The sequence below is a fragment of the Lepidochelys kempii genome, chromosome 10 (assembly GCF_965140285.1).
Source record: "Lepidochelys kempii isolate rLepKem1 chromosome 10, rLepKem1.hap1, whole genome shotgun sequence".
NCBI classification, from domain to species: domain Eukaryota; kingdom Metazoa; phylum Chordata; order Testudines; family Cheloniidae; genus Lepidochelys; species Lepidochelys kempii.
Window position 1 is genome coordinate 9,807,930 of NC_136389.1, and position 15,044 is coordinate 9,822,973.

Genomic DNA, 15,044 nt, shown 5'->3' on the forward strand with positions numbered 1-15,044 from the left:
AGCGTGTGCGCGGCGGCCCGGCCCCGGCTCCAGCCCCCGGCTCCCGGCTCCCTCCTCCTCCTCCTGCCGGAGACAGCCCGCCCGCTCCGCCCTCTCCCCGCCGCCCCCCGCGCGCCTGCCGAGCCCCCGGGGGACCCGCGCCCTGCCCGGGGCTGGCCAAGGGGTGGTGCCCGGGGCCTCTGGTGCCAGCCCCGGGCAGGTCTCCAGCCCGCGGCTGGGGGGAGAGGGACGTGGGGTGGGGGGGTAGGTGAACCCGGGTGTCTTTAGCAGGCAGCCCAGGTCCTCCCCGCCCCTGGGTGCCCGGTCACCCCCTGCCCCCGGCCAGGCCGCGGGTCCAGCTGTGCCCTGCGCAGGGGGCGGGCGCTGGAGCCAGGCGCCAAGGCAGCAGCCCCGGCGGTATGGCCTAGGGGCGCTGGGCTGGGTGGGAGCAGCCCGGCGCACCAGGGGCGCGGCCAGCCCTGGGGCGGGTGGCAGCTTCCCCCGGGCCGGTCTGAGCCAGCGCCCGGGCGCCAGGCTGGGGGCCGCCGTGCTGCTGGGGGCCCTGGCCGCTGGCTGGCAGACAGGGCCACGGGCCTTGCTGCTTGGTGGGGCTTTTCACCGTCGGAGCAGGAGTATTGCAACCTCCCCCCCCTCCAAACTGCCCACAAACTGCCCTGCCCTACGCTGGCTAGGCCGATGGGCAGCCGAGATGGCTGTTTGCTTTGCTGTAACCGCCTCCTCCCACCCCACCCTCCACGGTCTGTTCGGTCCATCCTGCCCCACACCTAGACTGGCAGCTCTGCAGGGCAGGGACCCCTTTGTTACTTCTCTGTACAGCGCCTCGCTGTGGGGCCCCGAGCCTTGATCGGGGAAGGCCCTACCCATCATCAATAATAATATTAAGAGACAGGGCTAATGCGGGGGTCACATTCTGCCTACCTAAACTTCCCCATCGTTTCAGTTGGAGCCAGGAGTCTTCTCCTTCGCTGATGGAGCCACAGTGTTGCTGTGCACGGTTAAATAGGGGCTGTTTCTCACCCCAGAGGTGGCCGCATTCCAGGATGAACTGATACATGTATACATTGAACCAAGCCCTTTGGAAGAAAAGGTGCTAGATAAACGTAATCTGTTGTTACTCTCATTAATAAATAGTGCCAAACCCTGATCTCCATGTGGACCATTTGGGAACAACAACCCAACGATTAGGAATTGTTGGTGTCTCAGGGCCACAGTGAGGCCTGAGGCTGAAGGCTGAGTGATACCAAGCACCCAAGCTACATGGGCACCTGATTCAGGGTGTTAATGTTACTCCTATGGAAGTAAACGGGAGCTTGATTTAATGGGAGCAGGCCAGCGAGTGACACTCGGCCTGGTTTCCCCCTGCCTTGCAAAGCGCTACCCTACCTGAATAGCAGGATTTTCCACCCCCTGCACTTAGCACAGGTGTGAATGAGTGACCATGAGGAATCGGGCCCATCGAGTCACTGCCTGTATCCAGCAGCTGAATGGCAACATGTACAGGTGCATTCTCCGATAGCAGTGACTGCCAGTGCCCGGGTGCCAGAGTTGGAGCACCCAACCTGCTCTCCTTCCCACATACCAAACAGAAACCCTGACAAGACAAGACAAACAGAGCGGAAAAACAGTTCCACACACCTTCTTCTCAACTAGCTTTTGCTTGTGAGCCCCACTAGAAAATGACTCCACTGCCCCCCTTCTCCCCCACTCTCCTCCTGAATAAAACTGGCAGAACACATTCAGCTTCAAAGCCACTTAACTAAAGAATACAATCTTACATTCCTGTTGCACCTGGAGGATCTCAAAGGCATATGACAAACTCAGCAAACTGCCGTACAAACCATACAGGGGGGCTCATGCTAGACATCACTGAAATGCTGCCACTTCTGGGGTGGAACGCAGCACCAGTTTAATAACGCACAGACTCCATACACAATAGTTCAGGGAAGGAAGAAAAATACCATCCCCCAATGGAAACCCATGATGTAATTTTGGTGAGCAGAACCAAAGACGTTTAAATGGAAAAGACCTATTAGATCATCTATATCCATATTCCAAGGCAGTGCATGATTGTTTCCAGAGACCGTGTGTGAGAGCCAGACAGGAGTCAAACTTACACTCCTATAATTCAGAGTCAAATGTGCATTGTGCCCCTGGTATTGGAGAGAATGTATTTACCCAGTATGGAGTGCCACAGACAGTCACAGACTGGGCCTCCTCTCTCGGGCTTTTTGTCAGGGGACAAGCTCTGAGGTGATTGCCAATGAGTTTTAGTGATTCTGCATGATGGATTCATGACCCAGCAGTCTGAGTAAATGGCAAGCCCTAGTCATTGTCAGGGTGCATTGGTGCTCACTGACAGGGCCTTCCCACCATGTGGATTCGCCTCATGCAGCTCCCTTGGTCTGTTAAGACAGCAGATGGAAGTGGAATGGGGCATAAGGAGCTGGAGCCCCCGGGGAGGACACATGGAAACTGGGGACAGGCATGCAGAAGTGGGACAGGAAACAGAGCGAGGCAAGCAAAAATGGGACAGAGCACCCCGAAAGGAGGTACAGAGGCTGGTGATGGGGTGAACAAAGATCAAACTGGACCAGAGCAGGAAGGGGTTAATGGCTAGACCTGGAAAAAGGGGCAGAAGCCAGCTTCACCCTGCAACATCTGCCATTAATATCAAGCTGGGAGGAGCCTCCTCCAGCAGGACTGCGATAAAAGGGACTTTGAGATGCTTGATTTTATTTCTTAAGCTGCTAAAAACGGCAGGAAGAGGTGTCAGGCAGCAGCCCTGATGCTCCAACCCTGTCTCATGGTGTAGAAGGACTGGCTGTTGACTAATAAGTTCTTGCCACCTGGGACAAGACAGTACTTCCTGGGGGCAAAGACAGAGCAGTCCTGAGGGTTAAAACCATTGGAGCCAACCAAATGATGCCTACCCTGCTCACTGCACTTTGCTGCTTGTGGCTAACTGTGCCCGAGGCCTGGGTGTCACAAACTCCGCACCTGGCATCTCGCTGGAGGCATTGCTGCTGTTCCATTAACTGCCCGCTTCCTTTAATTACGGACCTGCACCCACGTTTGGCCAGGCTGCCAGCTTTCCGGGGCACTTCATCCTCAGACAATGGCCCCCATCTCTCGGCCTGAGGTAATGATACTGCAATAAAAGGGTTGATTATGGTTCAATAACGTTCGGCTAAGCTGTAGAGCAGAAGGATCTGCTCACTTGCTTGGAGAAGGCATGGGAACTGGGATCCTGGAGGGACCCTTTCAAACACAGGCAAAATGGCACAGGCCCACCAATGGTGGAGCTAGCAGAGAGCACTTCATGCACTCCCCAATGGAACCGCCCCACTCTCCTGCAGGGGAGAAAGTATGTCTGTAGGTGGGGAATCTTCACCCTCCACCATTCTTCCTATGCGGGGCAGGACACAATCTGGTCAGGGTTAAAGTAAAGGACAGTCAGGTTTATTGGCTACATCCCTCATGGCCAGTTGTCTACCTGAAATGAAGCCTCCCAGAGAGCCTGTCCCAGCATGGGCCCTTGGGGAGCTGGATCTACTTTGGCTGCTCCAAATCTCTGGTGGAGGGCATGGAGGCGGGTCCCTTCGGCAGGATATTACACATTCAGACTCATTGGTTTCAACCTACTATAGCAAACCACACACATTAGAGCCACACCCAAGATCTGCTGGTATCCCTCAGCAGAACCTGTCTCCATCCCTTTAGCTCCTAAAGAGGGATAGAGCAGGGAGGAAGTGTCTTTTTGCCTCTAGTCCCCACAGTGCCCATTAACCCATGCTCAAGAGCTGTCTCTGTCCCTCTAACCCTGCCGAGCTCCCTCTGCCTCACACTGACTTGCAGCAATATCAGCTGGAAAGTTTGGGCACCAGAGCAGATTTGGATATTAGTCCTCTGAAGTGTTGCCTTAGGCAAAGGCTAAGAAAAGGGGACACGTCTCCAAACTGAGGATACACCTGGAATAGTACCAGGACCATGGCAGTTCAGTACCAAACTGTTCTTCTCCAGCTGTGGATTTTCCACCCATTCAAACCCTGGCTTTGCTCTATCATTTGCAGTTGACACCTTTGGGTCTCCTCATTCATGGCCCTGCCATCCCAAAGGTCCCAGATACGTACACCCCAGAACTATATTAATGTCAGACTAAGTGGCCCATGTCTGTATCCACTGAAAGAAACAATGTTTGAGCCCATTAGGGGAAGGAGAGGGGTATGTGACATTTTCTTTACTTTCTGACTAGTAAGGGGCTTTCCTGGAACCAGAACAGATAAAGTAGGTAGGAGCCAAGGAGGGGAAAGACAACAGCAGTCCTGTTTCCCACCTCACATGCATCGGCTGCAACTTTGAAGAGCCTCATTATGAGTTACAATCTTCTGGTAGTCAGTAAGTGCCACCTTCCATAAATCAGCTCACAGGTCCTGTGGGACGCAGTGCTGGCTTTGATGATGCCAGAGGAAATTAGAGAGATACAGTAGGCAACAGTTGCTCAGCATCCTCTTCATTCGGAATAGAACAGAGTGAATAATCCAAAACAAATAATTTACCCAAGGAATTTGTCTCTTTTTCCTTTGTGGGACAATCCTGGGCAGGTGGCAATTTCTTCCCGTTTTATTTTCCTTCAGCAAAAGTGTTTGGTGACTTTTGCAATGTTCTGTAGATCACAAACATGATTCATTACTCACTAGTCAAACTATCTTGGTAAATTATGATTGGTCAGAATAGTCAGGTGTGATTACCTTTTTGCTCCCTGGTTGGATGAGCATGCAAGCACATCCCACACAAATACACAAGTGCAACTTTGGCGTTCACTAGCATTTGACTGGATTGCATGAACGTTTGTGGGAAGGCACGAAGGGGAAAGAAGAAAGAACACGGCCAACGTGGATTCAATTTAAAGTTAAGAGCAAATAGTAGTGGAATAGTTTTTGTTGTATTTGTCCAGCTGTAATTTGGGGAGAGAGAAAGAAAGAGAGAGAGAGAGGGAAACATTGTTTAAAGCAGGGAATTTTAAAATCTCATCCATGGCAGCTGAACTGGTAGTGGCCCAAAAGGGGAACTCTTTAGTGTAATTTCCTAGTTAGACCCAAGCCTGTGTGCGTGTATGTGTGTGTGTTTGCCTGTTTAAACATATCCTAGAGATCTCCTGCCATCCCCCCAAAACCTGTCTCCATCCCCCTCTAACTCCTAAAGAGGGAGGCCTCCCTCTGTTCCACAGTAGGAAGGGAAGTTTCAGAGCAGCAGCCGTGTTAGTCTGTATTCGCAAAAAGAAAAGGAGTACTTGTGGCACCTTAGAGACTAACCAATTTATTTGAGCATAAGCTTTCGTGAGCTACAGCTCAGAGTCTCTTTGACTCTAAGCTCTCTCAGCCCCACAGTGTTTCTCCACACCTCCCAAGATCTCATGTCTAGTGGGCAGGAACCAGTGTTTGCCCAGCTGAGGAGCAGGGTGTGTGGGGCACACTTTCACCAAGCAGACAGTGAAGGAGACGCTGTCAAGGCTGGGAAGCCTGACAGAGTGAACTGTGTTGGTTTAGTTTCCAAGCGTCTTTTCTCTGCCTCTAAGTTGGCAAAGCCTGGAGATATCCAAGAACCCCATTCTGTGAGCGCCCCTGGGAGTGGGATCCTGGTCTGTTCCAGTAACACAGTTGCTCAGAGGAAGGAGCAAGCAGGCAGGTTGGGCCAGAAGGACTGTGTGCCATGTACACTCGCTTCTGCCCTCGCAAGTGAAGCTCAAAGCCCTGGCACAGGTAGAGACAAGTGGCCTCGATAAGATGCTGGCATTTCTTTTCTGTTGCCGAAAGGACATTGTGGACCTGACTTCCCATTACTCTGATCTAGTAACATTTTATACCCATGGATGTAAATGACACAGGAGGGGCAGGCAATGGTGAATCAAGCCCTGTGAAGGGAGGTGAAATTCCCCATCGACTCCCCTTCCTTCCTGTTAACTACATCCTAGCTCCCCCTCCTTCAGTGGAACGAGCCACTTGCAGAGGGATCTTTCAGGTATGAATCCAGGCAAGTGGCAGGAAACACAACAGCTGAGGGTGAGAGCAGGACTGCACCTTTACTAGTTGTAGCCTTGTGCCTGTGGCCTAGCCACTATCTCACTAAGCATTCTCCCTGAGAGCTACCACGGAGCAATTAGGCAGTGCTTGGTTACAGGGTTTTCTCTTTATTATTGTGAGATTATTTCCCCTTTGCTGATTTATAACTTTGCTAAACAACATCAGTTTGCTTCCCTTTCACACGACTCCCTAAAAAACAGAGGTATATTAAGTGACAGTCAGGGCAAATGCGAATGCAGACTCTCACCTTAGCGCAGGTTGCAGAGCCAGGGATCACACCCCAGGAAATAAATCCATCCTAGGGATTAATCAGACTAGCTTCTGTTCCACTTTCAATAAGAACCAGAGCCAGAGCCAGGGCCTGTGGCACCAGCCAGCCAAACAGCCTCCTGGGCAAGAGAGCTGGGTGAAAAATTTAGAGGCAAAAAATGCAGGGAAAACTTGGAAATTGCAATGTTGTTTCTATGTCACAAGATTAAAAGAAAACGGTGGCGGAAAATTTTAAATCAAAATCGTTATCAAAAGGGTTGTCAACATTTTTCATTTACCAGAAAACCAGAGTTTGGTAAGCGCAACATTTTGATAATTTCAATAATTGTTTTGTTGACAAAAATGTCATGAAAGTTTTGTAAACACTGGAACAGTTAGAAAAAAATGTCTCAACAGTTCTTGAAAAAGGCTATTTTTTAACAATAACAAGAAATTTCGTTTAAAAAAATGCTGACCAGTTTGAAGAGGCATGCAGTGTACGGCCTAGGAGGGAGCAACTGTAAGGCAGAGGACCGGGTTTCTATTGTTGGCTCTGTCACTGATTTGCTGGGTCACCTTGGGCAGTTCCCTTCACCCTTCTGTGCCTCACTTTCCCCGTCTGTTAAACGGGGGCTAATGACACTGACCTGGTTTTGTAAAGCGCTCTGCGACCCTGGGATGAAAGGGGGTGTATATGTGCAAAGTCATTGTCATTCTCCTTCTTGGAAGCCTGGCTCACATATGTCCTTAAAGATAACACAGGAATAGGGTTGCCACGTGTTTTTGCACCACAGAGTTCAGTTCATGGAACCAGCCTGTCTCAGGGGTTGGGCTTAGCTCCCAGGGCTCTTCCAAAGCTGGCAGACTCATTTCTGCAAATATATTTGCCCCCTTTAAAAAATATTTTTGCTGGTGCACAGGTCAGCATGGCAGAACCTCAGTCTCTCCGGGAGGTGCGCACTGGAGGAGAAACCCAGGAATATGGAAGGTGGAAAAATGAATGTTTGATAACCGCTGACCAAAGGTGGTCCAGCAGAACATCGCCTTTCCCTGATGCACTGAGGATTATGTTTGGGATGTAGCTCGCTTTTCTCCATTAGCTATGTACTGTCTCACAGAAATGCCATCTCCTAGTATGAAAAATGAAGCCAATTAGGAACCAGCAGACTGCATGGGCCAACAAGCACTTCAGCAGCTCCTGAGTTTGTGAATAACAGCCACAGCCATTTATCTTATTAGTCGCATGGCACTTTTCGCCTTTCTATGGCACGGACCCAGTCGGGCAACAGGCAGTAGCATGGAATGATCAGCAGCAGGATTAACTCCGGTAAGGGATGGGAAATTTATCATGGAATGTAATAGCATACGCCCTCCCCCCACACTAGGGGGCAGCATAACCAGGGTTTAGGTAACATGAGCAGGAGCGGCAGACAATGAGGCTATGTTCAAAAATATGCCCCAAAGTCGATTTTCCTGTTGGTTTGCAATTGTATAGCCCCTGTCCATAATACTTTTGCCTTTGATTTTAACCAGAAGGATTTGCTTCCTTGAAAAGAGCAGGTTCTGGTAAAGCAGGTGTGGTTGTCTTTTCTAGGCATCCGATGAAGTGAGCTGTAGCTCACGAAAGCTTATGCTCCAATAAATGGGTTGGTCTCTAAGGTGCCACAAGTCCTCCTGTTCTTTTTTGCGAATACAGACTAACACGGCTGCTGCTCTGAAACTTTTCTAGGCTTGTCGGCTAAGGTTATGGCTACATCTGCAATCATGTCACAGCTCAGGGCAATTGCACCTGTATTCCGCCTTCCTGGCCAGCAAGGCACCCACTCCTACAATCAGAGAGAGGATTGCAGCAGATGGGCCCAAGCTAGCTTTGATCGAGCTAGCCTGAATAACAGTAACAATGAAGTGCTGTCAGTATGGCAGCACAGGTGGTACAAGCCCACCAGGACCCTGGGTGCGTCCTTCAGTGGCTGGCCCACGCTGACGTGCTTCACTGCTTTTGAGCTGGCTAAAGCAGAGTTAGCACGTGCTGCAGGCACCCCTCTGCCTGCAGTGTAGACGTACACTGAGATCCACTGTGTTGGCTGATACGCACGCTCGCGATCTTATAGGCTCACGATAGTTAGTGGTTTTCTTGAAGCCCCAGATCCTGGAGCCAGGACTTTGCAGGAGAATCTTGGCTTTCGTTTTTTTTTTTAAAGAAAGTTCCTAGCCTTCAGGGTGGTGGAGAAAAGTTTGCAAACGTGACCCGCGTGTGCCCGAAAGCCTCTGAAATCTCATGATTTTCAAGGCAATCTCATGATTTTCGGAGCTCGACTCATGATTTGTTCAGTTTTGGGGTTGGCATTTCGCCCTCTGTCACAGGACGACAATATGTCCTGCCTCCCCAGGGAAGACTGACTCGGTGATCTAAGAGGTGTTTTCCCTCATGAACCACAGTCGGTGTAGCAGGCAGTAAAGTTCTTGGGTCCCATTGCAGCCCCTGTGTGTTGTTCTGATGACGAGGGCTATTTAATAACAGGGTGCTAGTGATCGCTGAATGCGTTAGACACGGTGACTCTTGGTTAGGAAAGGCCCAGAATCGGAACTGTACGCTCCATACTAAAAGTCACAAAACCTGTTCAGGGTTTTCCAAGTGTAATGTGCACTTTACCCCGAGGAAGTATTTTGGATTCACCAGTAAATAAACAAATAAGCGTGTCTCTAATGGAGCATTCTCTGTAACGACATCATTGTGCCATCTGGTTCTTGTGGAGATGAAACCCAATTTATCCTGAACTTATTCAGTTAAAACCTATTAGTCTCATTTACATCAATCAATCTGTACAGGACAAAGGAACCGCCTCTCATGGAGCAGCCCAAAGAGATGGTTCAGAGGGGCAGCTGGTGGCTGCTGTAACAATGCCGACACCACCATGAAGAAAGACGCGTCACTGTTTGAAACAGATGAGGAACTTCCCATGAACACAGACGCTTCACTCCCTAGATTTCTGCAGAGAAAGGTCCCAGGCCCCAGATCCTCAAAGGCACAGGCTGGGCTGGGTGAGATCTCCACTAATGGTGTCTCCAGGCCCAGCCTGGGAGAGCTTTAGCAGACAAAAGGAAAATGGTTTACTCTGGGCCAGCTGTAGGGTTTTGGGAAAACTATGAAAAATGTCCTCTCCACCCAGCCTGCCACATGCAATAAATAGCCTGTTGCCCTAGGACAGTGGCTTTCAACCTTTCCAGACTACTGTACCCCTTTTCAGGAGTCTGATTTGTCTTGCGGACCCCCAACTTTCACCTCACTTAAAAACTACTTGCTTGCAAAAATCAGACATAAAAATACAAAAGTGTCACAGCCACACTATTTACCGAAAAATTGCTGACTTTCTCATTTTTACCATATAATCATAAAATAAATAAATTGGAATAGCGATATTGTACTTACATTTCAGTGTTCAGTATATAGAGCAGTATAAACAAGCCATTGTATGAAATTTTAGTTTGTACTGATTTCGCTAGTGCTTTTTATGTAGCCTGTTGTAAAAGTAGGCAAATATCTAGATGAGTTGATGTACCCCCTGGAAGACCTCTGCTTACCCCCAGGGGTACATGTACCTGTGGTTGAGAACCATAGCCCTAGGATGATGGTATTCTGCTTACGGCAGGAACCAGCCCTGGAGGTGACCTCTACAAATTGATGTGGGATGGGGCAGTCCGCCAGCCAATGTGTCCGATTATAAGAGCCCACCGTGACCAAATTAAATTTGGGACATAGGGCAAAATGACACCTTCAGAGTGTCACATCCCACTGTCCCCACATCTGCACACAGGGGACCACGTGTCCACACAGGCAGCTATATCAAAATAAAGGGTTTGTGTCCATCTGGCCTTTTGCTTTTTTACATGTTGGGTTTGTGAATGGGAGCCGAGTGATTCCTAGGCTCAAGCCTTGCTGTGGTGTTCTGGGCCCAGTCTTGCTCCCATTGAAGCCAATGGCAAAATTCCCAATGACTTCAATGGAAGCGAGATGAGCAGTGCTTAATTTGTAAAGAAAGAGGTGCCGGGGCTATGAACTGCCAAGCCCAGAGGTGCAAAGTAAGCACTGGAAATGAGGTTATAGCCTTACAGGAGGAAATAACCAGAGCTGGACAAAATTTTTCAGCCAAAACTTTTTTTGTGGATTCAGCAACAGTGAAACATTTTGAAAATTTGTGTCCATTTCACTACGTTGTTTCAGGACCAAGGTAGCTGAGCTGACTTTACTGGAGACGGAGCAGAGGGGAAATATGCCATAGGAATTAGCAACCTGGCTGTGAAATTAGAATAGTTAGGCAATGCCAAGCCTTTGGAGCTATGGTCAAGCGAGAGAGCCAGACAGTGATAAACTGCACTGCTCATTGCTGCAAAGGCAACAGAGGAGATTCCCCATGCAGGCTAGAGCAAGCAGCATTTATGTTGTTATACATCACACCTAGGGACTAGGACAGATGGCGATGCTCTTAGGACATGTATAGGGAACCACCTCCTTGGATGTGGGCAGCTAAAGAGGCAACTCTCACAATTTTATTATGAATTCTGTGATGTATGATGTTTTCTCCAAGCCCCAGCTCCCGGATTCATGTGATTATGAGGGAATCTCAGCTTGTGTTGTTGTTCTTTTAAAGTAAGTTTCTAGCTCTCATGGTTGCAGAAAAAAGCTCGAAAATGTGATCCGAGCGCATGGTAAAGCTTCAAACTCCTGAAAGCAAACAGCAAGAATGTAACATGTATTTTGTTTAAAAATCTCAGGATTTTTAAGCCAATCTCATGATTTTTGAGGCACTTACTTGTGATTTTTGAGCGCATGGGGTTGGCACGACTGCTAGCATAGACATCTCATGAATGACTTCTACACACACACACAAAGAGCTGGTGTTTACAAAAAATAGGAATAGATAGTCTAAAAAAGACAACCTCGAAACAGTTGGAGGCTTAAATAGAAATTATAGCTAGAGGCAGAAATCTTTAAAAAAACTAAACTAGAAACAGGCAGAGGGTTAAAAGGAATTAGAAAAAAGGCAGAAATCTTAACATTTATTACAAATTAGAAATGTTAAAAATAAATTGGAAACAGAGATTTTGAGAAATAACAGGCAGGGGATGTTTCATATAACTAGTCAGTGGTTATTTAGCAAGTGAATACAGTTTAAGGGCCTGACCCAAAGGGTACATCTACACTACAAGTGAAGGTGTGGTTTTAGCATGGATAGACACACCTGTCCTTGCTTTAATCTAGCTAGCAGGGTAACAATAGTGAAGATGTGGCCACAGGGACTAGCTGCCTGAGTATGTGTCCAGGGTCCCTGCTGGGTTTGTACATGGGTGAGTAGACCTTGCTGCCTTGGTTTCACTGTTATTGTTACCCATGCCAGCTAGATTAAAGCGAGGACAGTTATGCCCAGCTATACCACACTCACCTTCACTTGCAGTGTAGACATACCCTGAATTCAGTGGAAAGACTCTCACGGATGGCTTGGGCTCAGGCCTTAGGGATTAGGAGAAGACGTTGTGATTAGGTCGGGGTTAGATAATCCGTGTCAGCGACCCTCCAACTACTTTACTAATCCAGACCTACCCTAAATGCATTGTCTTTCCCTCCCCTTTTCCCCCTCTCCCACTGTCTGCTACATTCATGTGTTGCTTAGACCAGGGGTTCTCACAACAAATTTTTTGGTGGCCCCAGCGTGCAGCCACCAACTCTTGCTGGTGGCTGGTCTGACAATTTTCCTAAAATACTTAATTAACTTTAGGAAAAACAAATCAATATGCACATATACATGGCCAAATCACTGTGATCTATTTAGGTAGGGTTTTTGACAGACTCAGTAATAAAAATAATGTACAGTTGTCTCTGTTCTTGACTGAGCCGAAACAGAATAGAAACACACATACGGTGCTTTGCACGTTCTTGTCTTTTTTTGTCGTTTCTTTTGCTTTTTTTGGTTGCTTTTTTTTAGACTTGCTAGCTAGTAAGTCTGCTGCTGTAAAAATTAACATTTGTATGTTTGTTAATATTACTTTTCACAGCAGACTTAACACAGCCCCAGCAAGCCCGGGGACAAATTAAGCCCTGGATGGGGAGGTGGGTAGGGAGGCAGCGGGGGCCAGGGGCAATTGGGTTGAGGCTGAGGGCCCAGAGGGGGCAGCAGGGGCCAGAGGTCAGCTCCCCATTCTCCTAGGTCCTTCTCACACGTCCAGTCTGCTCCACGTTCTCCTAGGTCCCTTCCCACACGTCCAGTCAGCTCCACGTTCTCCTAGGTCCCTTCCCACATGTCCAGTCAGCTCCACGTTCTCCCCTTGCCCTCACAGCCAGTGGCACTTGACATCATGGAAATCAGCCAAGCCAGCAGGGGTTGGTTTTTTAGTTTTATTTTTTTTAATTGGCAGGATCTGTCTGCTTTTAAATAAATTGTGCTGGCTGAAAGTACATTCCATTAAGGACTCAGCCTCTGCTCCAGTTTTCAGAGGCTTGTAAATATTGAGGGGGGTTCTTTGAGTCAGCTGCCAGTGCACTCTCTGGGAAAGCACCGTGTTCCTGGCTCAGATGCATTTGGCTATACATAGGGACTTCTCACAGTGCCTAAAGAAGCTGACAGCTCAGCTCTGACAGCTTTATATCAAGGAAACCCTTAGCTATGTTATGTTCATGGCATACAAGCAGAGAAGTTAGATAAACTTTCTGGAAAGTCACAACCTAACACTACTTTATTTCTTAGAATCCAGAACTTTAATGCACAAGAACCCAAACCAGAGAGAGACAAAGCAGGCTGCTCCCTAAGGCAGTGAGATACAACTCACCCCACCTTGCTCTAGGCTGGCTCTTGGAAGACCAACTGCTGAAAGATCCCGATTGCATGCTTCCTTACAGAGCCCTAGCTTGCAAGCAGGACCAGGAAAACCCCAATAGCTTTATCATTTTAACACAGTTTTCAATAAACCACAAGCTACTACTGAGCAATGCGCTTAAGCCCCACAACAGGAGCGGTGCCCAGAGGGAGGAAACCGGGTTCAGCTCTAGTCGCTCTTCTACATTACAGAAATTTGGAATTGCCACTTGCTAGCGCCTGCCACAGAGTACAGCGTTCGCAGTGGTGCACAACTATGGCTGGGATCTTGACTAAAACAACGGTAACTTAAAAGTACAACAGCCAGTAGTGAGCTGGAGCTGGTTCGCACCCGTTCGTGCGAACCGGTGGTTAAATTTTGCAGCCGGCTTAGAACCGGTTGTTAAAGGGGTTTGGCAAACTGCGGCCCGTGGGACCGTCCTGACCGTCCCGCCTGAACTCTCCGTTGGGGAGGCTCCCCTGAGAATTTCTACTCACCCGGCGGCCCTGCAGTCCTTCAGTGCCACCGAAGACCCAGAGCGACTGAAGAAACCAGTTCTTCAGCTTCTGGCAGCTCATCACTGACAACAGCTAACAGCTGCAGAGGGAAGGATGCGTGATCGCTCCCTGTTTCAAGTTGTGTGGAACACCAGGGGCCTGCCGGGTCACCCGTAATTTCTCCATTTATAAAGGCGCTCCTCCAACAAGCCCTGAGAACTGGTATAGAAAGGAGAGGAAACACCTTCACAGGTGAAAATCGGTTAAGTGTGAGTCTGCTGTATAATAGGGCCAGATCCTTAGCCAGTGTGAATTAGCAACGTTGCATTTATTTCACTGGAGTTGTGCCAGTTAATATGAGCTGAGAATCTGGCCCTGCGGCAATCTGTTCGACTCGGCTAGAACTCAGGATGAATTCCTTCCAAGTGGGTTTCCAGTGCCACAGTCGCTGACTTTGCAATGTGCTGGGGGGTGCTCAACCCCTGGCTCTGCCCCAGGCCTTGCCCCCACTCCACCCCTTCCCCCAAGGCCCCACCCCGCCTCTTCCCACCCCCACCTCGTCTCTTCCTGCCTCCTTCCACCCCCTCCCCCAAGCACACCATGTCTGCGCTCCTCCCCCCGCCTCCCTCCCAGCCTCCCCGCACGCTGCAAAACAGCTGACAGGGGCTGGCCAGCGGGTGGGAGGCACTGGGGGGAAGCTGATGGGGGGGCTGCCGGTGGGTGCTGAGCACCCACCATTTCTTCCGCATGGGTGCTCCAGTCCCCGAGCATGCACGAAGTCAGCGCCTATGTCCCATGCCCTCTGTGCTTACCCTCCTCTTGCATGGCATACGAGCCCTTGCTCGTCTCAGTACCCTGCCTAGTGCCTTTGCTGTCCCATGCCAGATTACTGCTTCGGAGCCAGATTATTCTGTCCACCATCGTGAAAGAGACCTACCAATGAAATCCTGGATTAGGTCTCCCTATCCCTAGAGCAAAGGGTGGGAGGGTGGAAGCACTGGCGTAGACTTCACTCCTCTGTCGATGGTGGGTGCTGAGCATGGCTAACGCACCTTTTTCAGACCAGAGGGGCTGTGCGAGAGGAGTGTGGGCTTGTTTGCGGGTGTTAGGATCTAGTTTAATCTCTGAGTTTTGTTGGGTTGTTACATTTTTTAACCAGGCCTGAATAATTTAGATTCGACGATATTTCAGTCTGGGGTTGTTAGCTTGAATGTTCTTTCAATTGCTGCTTGACCCAGTTTCAAAATAAAGGGAAACCTACCAAATGAAAAGCTTGCAGGCTGGGAGGCAAGGAGCCTCCTAATTTATTCCAGATTTCTCCTCCCTTCCTCCACACTGGAAAATGAAATAACCTGAGAAACCGTATTCT

At 49.2% G+C, this 15,044-nt stretch overlaps 1 long non-coding RNA gene across 2 annotated transcripts in view; it reads left to right on the forward strand.

Annotated features, from left to right (window-relative positions):
* The first annotated feature begins 7,127 nt into the window (after positions 1-7,127).
* Positions 7,128-15,044, forward strand: part of LOC140918157 (uncharacterized) — a 33,251-nt gene continuing 25,334 nt past the window's right edge. For both annotated transcript variants that reach the window (XR_012161094.2, XR_013636386.1), the window contains exons 1-2: positions 7,128-7,656; positions 9,159-13,927. This is a non-coding gene — a long non-coding RNA (uncharacterized LOC140918157). The remainder of the gene's footprint in view (positions 7,657-9,158; positions 13,928-15,044) is intronic.